The sequence below is a fragment of the Arachis ipaensis genome, chromosome B9, assembly GCF_059453495.1.
Source record: "Arachis ipaensis isolate K30076 ecotype BB chromosome B9, ASM5945349v1, whole genome shotgun sequence".
NCBI lineage: Eukaryota > Viridiplantae > Streptophyta > Magnoliopsida > Fabales > Fabaceae > Arachis > Arachis ipaensis.
In genome coordinates this window covers 118,804,022-118,812,441 of record NC_142444.1, presented here as the reverse complement: position 1 = coordinate 118,812,441, position 8,420 = coordinate 118,804,022, and positions in this window count along the sequence as shown.

Below are 8,420 nucleotides of genomic sequence, written 5' to 3'. Positions count from 1 at the left end.
ATAAAAGTAGAGAATTACAAGAACTAAATGCTAAACTAGAATGAGAAGAGGTAGAAGAAGAAGAAATTGCAAAGGAAAAGTAAATCTAAGCATGAAATTAACCTAGATCTAAGAATTCCTAATCTAGATCTAACCTACTCCTAATTCTAGAGAGAAGATAGAGCTTTTCTCTCTAGAAACTAACTTTCCCTCCAAAACTAATCTAAACTAAACTAATGATGACTAAGTCTTTCATCCCTCTTCAATCCTTGGGTTAAATAGCATCAGAAATGAGTTGGATTGGGCCCGTATGAAAAATTTTATATCATTTTGAAGCCCCAGATGTTAGCTTTCCAACGCAACTGGAACTGCGTCATTTGGATCTCTGTAGCTCAAGTTATGATCGATTAAGTGCAAAGAGGTCGGCTTGACAGCTTTGCGATTCCTTCATTTCTTCATGAGTTCTCCATTTCTACATGCTTTTTCTTCATTCCCTCAATCCAATCCTTGCCTCCTAAATCTGAAATCACTTAACAAACATATCAAGGCATCTAATAGAATCAAGGTGAATTAAATTTAGCTATTTTAAGACCCAAAAAGCATGTTTTCACTCTTAAGCACAATTAAAGGAGAATTTACAAAACCATACTATTTCATTGGATAAATGGGGGAAAAGTTGACAAAACCCTCTAAATTCAACACAAGATAAACCTTAAAAATGGGGTTTATCAACCTCCCCACACATAAACCATAGCATGTCCTCATGCTAAACCAAGAAGGATACGAGAAGGGGTATGGACATTTATTCAATGTAAATAACCTAAATGCATTTATCTATATGAATGCAACTAAATGTAAAATGATTCTACCTACTTGGTTGAAAATAAATCAATCCTCCAAGAGCATGTATAAACGGGTAGGGCTAAGATCATATGACGACTCATGAATCCTACCAATCCAAGTACAGAAAAATGAAGTTCAAGTATACTTGCAAGAAGAACGCTCACGAAAGCCAGGAATCAAGGAATTGAGCATCGAAACCCTCACCAGAAGTGTTTGCACTCTAGTCGCTCAAGTGTGTAGGGTCGATTCTCTCAATTCTCTCCTAATCATGCTTTCCAAGATTTGTTTTTCATCTAACAATCAACATTTATTCATGCATGCATACATTCATCATGAGGACTTTTGATAGGTTGTAATGGGGCTAGGGTCAAGGTAAGGATGCATATTTGGTCAAGTGGACTTGAAATTTGAATCTTTGATTACCTTAAACTTTCCACCTTACCTATATAGCAACCTATACAATTCTAAACAAACCTAACTACCCATTCTTCACTTTTTCACATACTCATGCATTTTTTTCCTTGATCACAACACATATGCATTGATTATTATTGAGCTTCACTTGGGGTATTTTGTCCCATTTTTATTACTTTTCTTTTTCTTTTTCCTTCTTTTCTATTTTTTCTTTTCTTTTCCATATTATATTATTTTTTCTTTTCTTTTCTTTTCCTTTTGTATTTTTTCTTTCTTTTTGTTTTTCTCATTTTTTTTCTTTTTCAATAAGGTATATACAAGAGCATCAATGCATATGATTTTACATTTAATTAACACATGAGCATGTACCCAATTCTCGATATTTACAACAAAAATACAAAAGTACCCTTTCCTCAACCAATGTCTCAAGTTTCCCACACTTGAATGATACATACATACACACACACTAGCCTAAGCCAATCAAAGATCCAAATAAAGAACATTTATTATTTTTCGCTTTACGGCTTGTAATGTGCTAAATTAAAGAACAAGTGAGTTAATCGTAGGCTCAAATTGGCTAACAATGGATGATAAAAGGTAGGCTATTTGGGTAAGTGAGCTACATGAAATGATGGCCTCAATCATATAAATGCATGAATACACAAAATAATGGACATAAAGAATCAAACAAATTAAAGATCACAATCATAGAAAGAGAGCAATGCACACAAGAAGGGAAAATAAGTGGTTATAAGATGTAACCACGTCATTAGGCTCAAATCTCACAAGCTTGTGTTCTTAGCTCAAAAACCATGTTCCAAAATAAATTCTTTCAAGAAAGTTCAACAAAATTATTTTCAAATTGGTAGGATGCCCTAAAATAGTTTCTTGGAAAAGAAATCACCACGCTAACCAAGTAGTCCTAATAAGAAAGAAGCGGTAAGAATATGTACAAATTCTAACTAGCATGCAACCTAATATGCAATGCAACCACTAATCTAACAAAGAAAACTAAGAATTGGTGTTGGACAAGAAAATTGTTACCCATGGAGATCGGTCGGATGACCTCCTCACACTTGAAGATTGCACCGTCTTCGGTGCATGCAAAGAAGAGCAAGGTGGACGGGTTGCTACAACTAATGAATTTCGTCAAAAGGTTGTGTGGATGACTTGTTTGTTACTCCATTTTGAAGCTTTTCCTTTTTTTCTTCTTGGTGGCCAGCCTAAAAAGAGCAAAAAAGAAAGAAGATTAGGCCTAAACAAAGATATCAAAGCAAAGAGAACATAGGCGGGGGCTAATGCCAGATAAGAGTATGGTTCTCTACTACATGGTAGCTACAACATGTGAGTGAGAAAATAATGTAAGCTAAGGCATATCATTAAGCTTGATGCAAGAGTAAAGTCAAAGCATGAAGAGCATATTGAGCATCAAGTTCAAATAAGAAAAATTGGGTCATGAAAGACAATATGAGATCCTATCAATGCACAAAGACACAAGTGTCATAAAAGATTGAAGCATTGATTTAAAAGTTTCATCACCCAATAATATCAAACAAGTCAAAAAGTACTAAAATAATGCAAGAAATTCTCAACAATTGAGTAGGAAGATGCAACACCATTATTAAAATGAGAAACTTAGAAAATAAAATGAAAACAAGCTATAAAAACAAAATTACAATGTAAAGAATAAAAGTATACGAATGCGATAAACAAAAGAAAATGGAAGAGGAGAAAAAAACTCTTTTTTTGCGACGCGGACGCGTCATGCACGCTTACGTGCCGATCCGCAGATTGGCAGAAGGACGCGTACGCGCCAGGTGCGCGCACGCGTGGGTTAGGTTGGGCGCGGGGCACAGTGTCAGCCCAAGGTTAGCCCAACTCTCTGGAAAATGTACCAGGAGGGCAGGTGGCGCTATCGACGCGCGCGCTCACAGCGTGCATACGTGCGCATTGCGCAATTAGAATCAAGGACGCGTATGCGCTAGGTGCGCATACACGCGGGTTGGTTTGTGCCTTAGGCCCAATGTTCGCACAGTGCAGACCTAACTCTCGGGTTTTTGGCTGGGGGTGGAATTTTTTTGCATCCACGCGTACGCACCATGTACGCGTGCGCGTGGATGGTCGAAAATGCTTGGGTCACACGTACGCGCCAGGTGCGCGCACGCGCGGGTTGGTGCTCTGTTTTTCAAAATTTTTCCAAGTTCTTGCACCAAACCAAGCCTTCTAAACCTCCGAACAGCTACCAAAACACCCTAAAACCTTATTTGACATACCAAAATACCAAATAAACTCAACAAACTAAACAAAACATGGGATTAAACCTACTTTACCAATATGTACAAAAGAGAAAAAAAATGAAAAGAATTTACCATGGTGGGGTGTCTCCCACCTAGCACTTTTGTTTATTGTCCTTAAGTTGGACTTATGGGGAGCTCCTCTCAAGGTGGCTTATGCTTGAAGCTATCTTTGAACATACACCAATGCTTGGTCCTCCATTGTGCCCCAAGATTCCTTATTTGTTGCACCAAGTGTTGATGGAGTTCTTCACAAGCTTGGGACTCCCAAAACTGATTCTCCTTGTGTGATCCGAGATCCCACACTTTATTTTCACACCCGTCTTGAAGTTGATCATTATCAGTCCATCCAGGTGGCATGACTTTAGAATTCTCATGTAAGCGACCAAACATCCCCCTAGACCCAAGCAATCTAGTGCTATACCAACCCTTGCTATTACGCTTTGAACATGTCACCATAACCATCTCCCTCTTGCTCTTAAAGCCACAAATATTTCTAAGTTGACTATCCGTCTTAAACAAACCATATTCAAGGGGAATGATAAAGCTTAAGTATAAGGAATTTACCCACTTGAATGAAAGAATGGATGGTGATGGCTTGGGGAGAGGTATCTCTAATGTCCTTGCAAGCTCTACTCCCTTATGTTCTTCCTTGGTTACCTCCACCTCCTCACAAACTTCTTCACTTTCAATCTTTTGTTCATCAATTTCATCTAACTCTTCTCCATCACTCAAATCATATATGGGAGGTTGAGAGAAATCTACCTCCATATCGCTTTCCATCTCATTGGGAGAAGGTTCTTCATTTGCAAAGGATTCACCACCGAGAAGGTTGGATGCTTGATCTTCATCACCAAGGGAACTCACTTCTTGCTTCATTCCCTCCAAGTCTTCATTTAGAAATTATTTTGGAGGTTGTGCACTCTCCTCCTCAACATCAAATTCAATCTCATTGGAGAGGTTCTCTTCAACTCTAGGTTCCCAAGGAGGTTCCGCATCTCCTAAGTCTTCAACCACTTCTTCCTCTTCTTCAATGATCATAGGCTCCTTCAATTGCTCTAATACAAAATAACATCCCTCATTTTCTACCAGAATTTCCAATCTCTCCTTCATGCTATGCTTTTCAATCAATTATCCACATGTGACCATGGGAGTGCTTTGAGTGCTCAAGTATTGGGAGGCTAAAGTGCTTACTACCTTGGTCAAGGTAGCCACAAATTCTAGTGTCTCCCTTTGCATTTCTCCTTGCCCTTGAAGTATAAGGCTAAGGATTTCATCCATTGAGGATTGGGGTGGATAAGAGGGTTCATTCTCTTGGAAAAAGGGTTCATAATAGGAAGGTGGTTCTTCTTGGTAAGGGTATGCTGGTGTATATTGAGGTGGTTCTTGAGAGTGTTGATATTGGCATGGTAGTTCCATGTGTGGCTCATATGTTTCAAAAGGTGGTTGGTATGGTAAATATGGGTCAAGGTCATATGGAGGTGTTTGGTGAAAAGAGGCTTGTGAGTATGGTTGAGGTTCATGTTGAGGATATGGCTCATAGGCATATGGTGGTGGTTCTTGAAAGTCACAAAGGGATTCACCATAGTCATTGGATTAATATGTATCATAGAATGGTTCTTCTTCATAGTGTATTGGTGGGGGTTGTTGCCATGAAGATTGATCATATGCATATGGCTCCTCCCACCTTTGATTATCCCATCCTTGATACACATCTTCATTGTAGCTTCCATTTCCTACAACATAGTTAGGACCAAACTCATAGCCAATGTGAGAATTCATGATGAAAAGAGAAAATAAGAAACACAAGCCAAAACGAAGTAATGAAACAAAGTCCTAAAACTAGCAAAAACTAACAAGCAATCCAAAAATCAAGCTATTCACAATATTCACATATATACAATAACTAAGAACAAAACACCATTGCAATTCCCCGGCAACGGCGCCATTTTGATGAACGGATTTTTGACGATTTAGAATCCACAAATGAATTCTCGTTGCAAGTATAGTTTCTAAACCAACAATTAACCCTTTCATACAAAAGATTGTTTGTCACTAAAACAAACCCCTAAATTTATAAACCGAAGTATTGGAACCTCGGGTCGTTCTCCCTAGGAATTGCAATAAAGTGTCTTGTTATTGGTTATGAGATATTTTGGGGTTTTTTGGATAAGAGACATGAAATGTAAATGGCAATGAAAATAAACTAACAACTAAAAAGGTCTTGGCAAAGGTTGGTGGTCAAGGATCTCTATCCTTATCACTAACCATAACATGAGAATCGGCAAGGATCAATCCCACTAAGTCATCCCCTAACTAACAGTAGAGGGAAGTCAAGTGAGCTATATCAATCCAAGTCCATAAGTCCTAGTTCTCCACCAAATCAATTAGTGAGATCTAGAGTTAATGGCTCCCAATCGTCAATTACTTGAACATTAGTAACTCAAGAGTTCCTAAGTTACCTTCCCAAGCCAAGAGCATAAAATTCTACTCTAAAATCCAACCAAGCATTTTATCAAACACTTGGAAGGCACAAAAGAAAAGCATAGTAAAATTACAAGGAATGTAAATCTACACTACTCAATTGCAAGGAATTAAACAACAACAAATCAAATGAACAATAAAGGAACATGAATTATAAATTGCATTAAAGAGAAATAGAAGAAACAAAAGTGCATTAACATAAAAGTAGAGAATTACAAGAACTAAATGCTAAACTAGAAAAAGAAGAGGTAGAAGAAGAAGAAATTGCAAAGGAAAAGTAAATCTAAGCATGGAATTAACCTAGATCTAAGAATTCCTAATCTAGATCTAACCTACTCCTAATTCTAGAGAGAAGAGAGAGCTTCTCTCTCTAGAAACAAACTTTCCCTCCAAAACTAATCTAAACTAAACTAATGATGACTAAGTCTTTCATCCCTCTTCAATCCTTGGGTTAAATAGCATCATTAATGAGTTGGATTGGGCCCAAAATGCACCAGAAATCGCTGGCCACGAGTTGCACTTAAGTGAGTCACGTGCAACATCAACGCATACGCATACAGTGTGCGTGTGCATCCCTAAACGTGATGTAACTATGGAAAATTTTATATTATTTTGAATCCTCGGATGTTAGCTTTGCAATGCAACTAGGACCGCGTCATTTGGACCTCTGTAACTCAAGTTATGATCAATTAAGTGCAAAGAGGTCGGCTTGACATTATTGCGATTCCTTCATTTCTTCATGAGTTCTCCATTTCTACATGCTTTTTCTTCATTCCCTCAATCCAATCCTTGCCTCCTAAATCTGAAATCACTTAACAAACATATCAAGGCATCTAATGGAATCAAGGTGAATTAAATTTAGCTATTTTAAGACCCAAAAAGCATGTTTTCACTCTTAAGCACAATTAAAGGAGAATTTACAAAACCATGCTATTTCATTGGATAAATGGGGAAAAGGTTGACAAAATCCTCTAAATTCAACATAAGATAAATCCTAAAAATGGGGTTTATCAGCTGGCGGCTGAGAATTTAAAAAGGAAGGCAATGGAGGATGAAGTAGCAGCCGAGAAGACGAAAAGGTAGGCAATGGAGAGTGCTCTGATGTGTCTAGTTCAAGGGCAAGGTGGGGAGCTGTCACCAGACGTGGTTGCATGGATGAATTCATTGGAGGGATAGAGTAGAGAGTAGAACTAAGGATTTGAAATTTATTCTTTAAGTTAAATATACACTTTTTTTATTGTTGATTATGCAACTCTTAGTAAGGAATACACTTTATTGATATTTGGATTAATGAATAATTTTATTAGTTTTGCCAATATTCATTCACACATCAATTTATTCATTCAGTTACAAAATAATTAAGTTTTCTAATATTAGAAAAAATTCAAAAAATAACAAAAAAAATAATACAGTAATTAAAAGAGCGTTGATTGCCGGTGCAAAATATAGTCATTTTGCGGCCATTTAGACGGAACAATAGCGGCGGTTATCAAATGGCCAAAGATAAATTTAAATTTTTGGAAAATCAGATAGCGGTGGTTTGGAACCGCCGCAAAATACATTTGAAAAAACACAACGGTCAAAAGAATAGCAGCGGTTCAAAACCGCCAGAAAATGCGGTCGAATTTCCTGTTGGCCAAATAGCGGCGGTTTGAAACCACCGCTAAATCAAACGATGCCAATCAAGTGGTTTCCTAGCAGTTGTGCCAGCGGTTCAACGAAACCGCCGCAAAATCAAATGTTCACGCCCTATACTGCAACGGTTTTGAACCGCTGGTTAACTCGTTTTGCGATGGTTAAAAACCGTCGCTAATCCTCATATAAACCGCTACTAAGCAGCGGTTCTGCTGTAGTGTATTGAAAAAAAAGAATATTTTTAATAATATTAAATATTTTTAAAATTTATTTTATATAAAATCCTAAATAGAATAGCTTCTCATTATGACTACAAATAATGAAAGGAAACATAATAAAAGAATCATTGAATAGAACGTGTATTAATTGAATTGTTACAATCCGGATAAAATTTTGTAACACATATAAGACATTCAAAATACAATTAATATATTATTATTGTTGTTGTTGTTAATTTTTTATTTTATACCATTGTTTGATATTTATATAAATTACAAAAAATATATAAATTATTTTATATCAGTAAAACATATTCATGATAATTTTTTTTAAAACATATTTTAGACATAAATACAAAGAAATAAATATTTTTCATACACTGCATAAATACATATACTAATTAATTGATATAAATAATTAGAATAATTTATTTTGGTTTAATAAATTAAATGAAATAAATTGAAAAATACTTTTACCAGAATGCCATGTTAATTTTATTATTAAGTGCAATAATCTAATTTTAATATAATATAATATAATATAATAGATAGA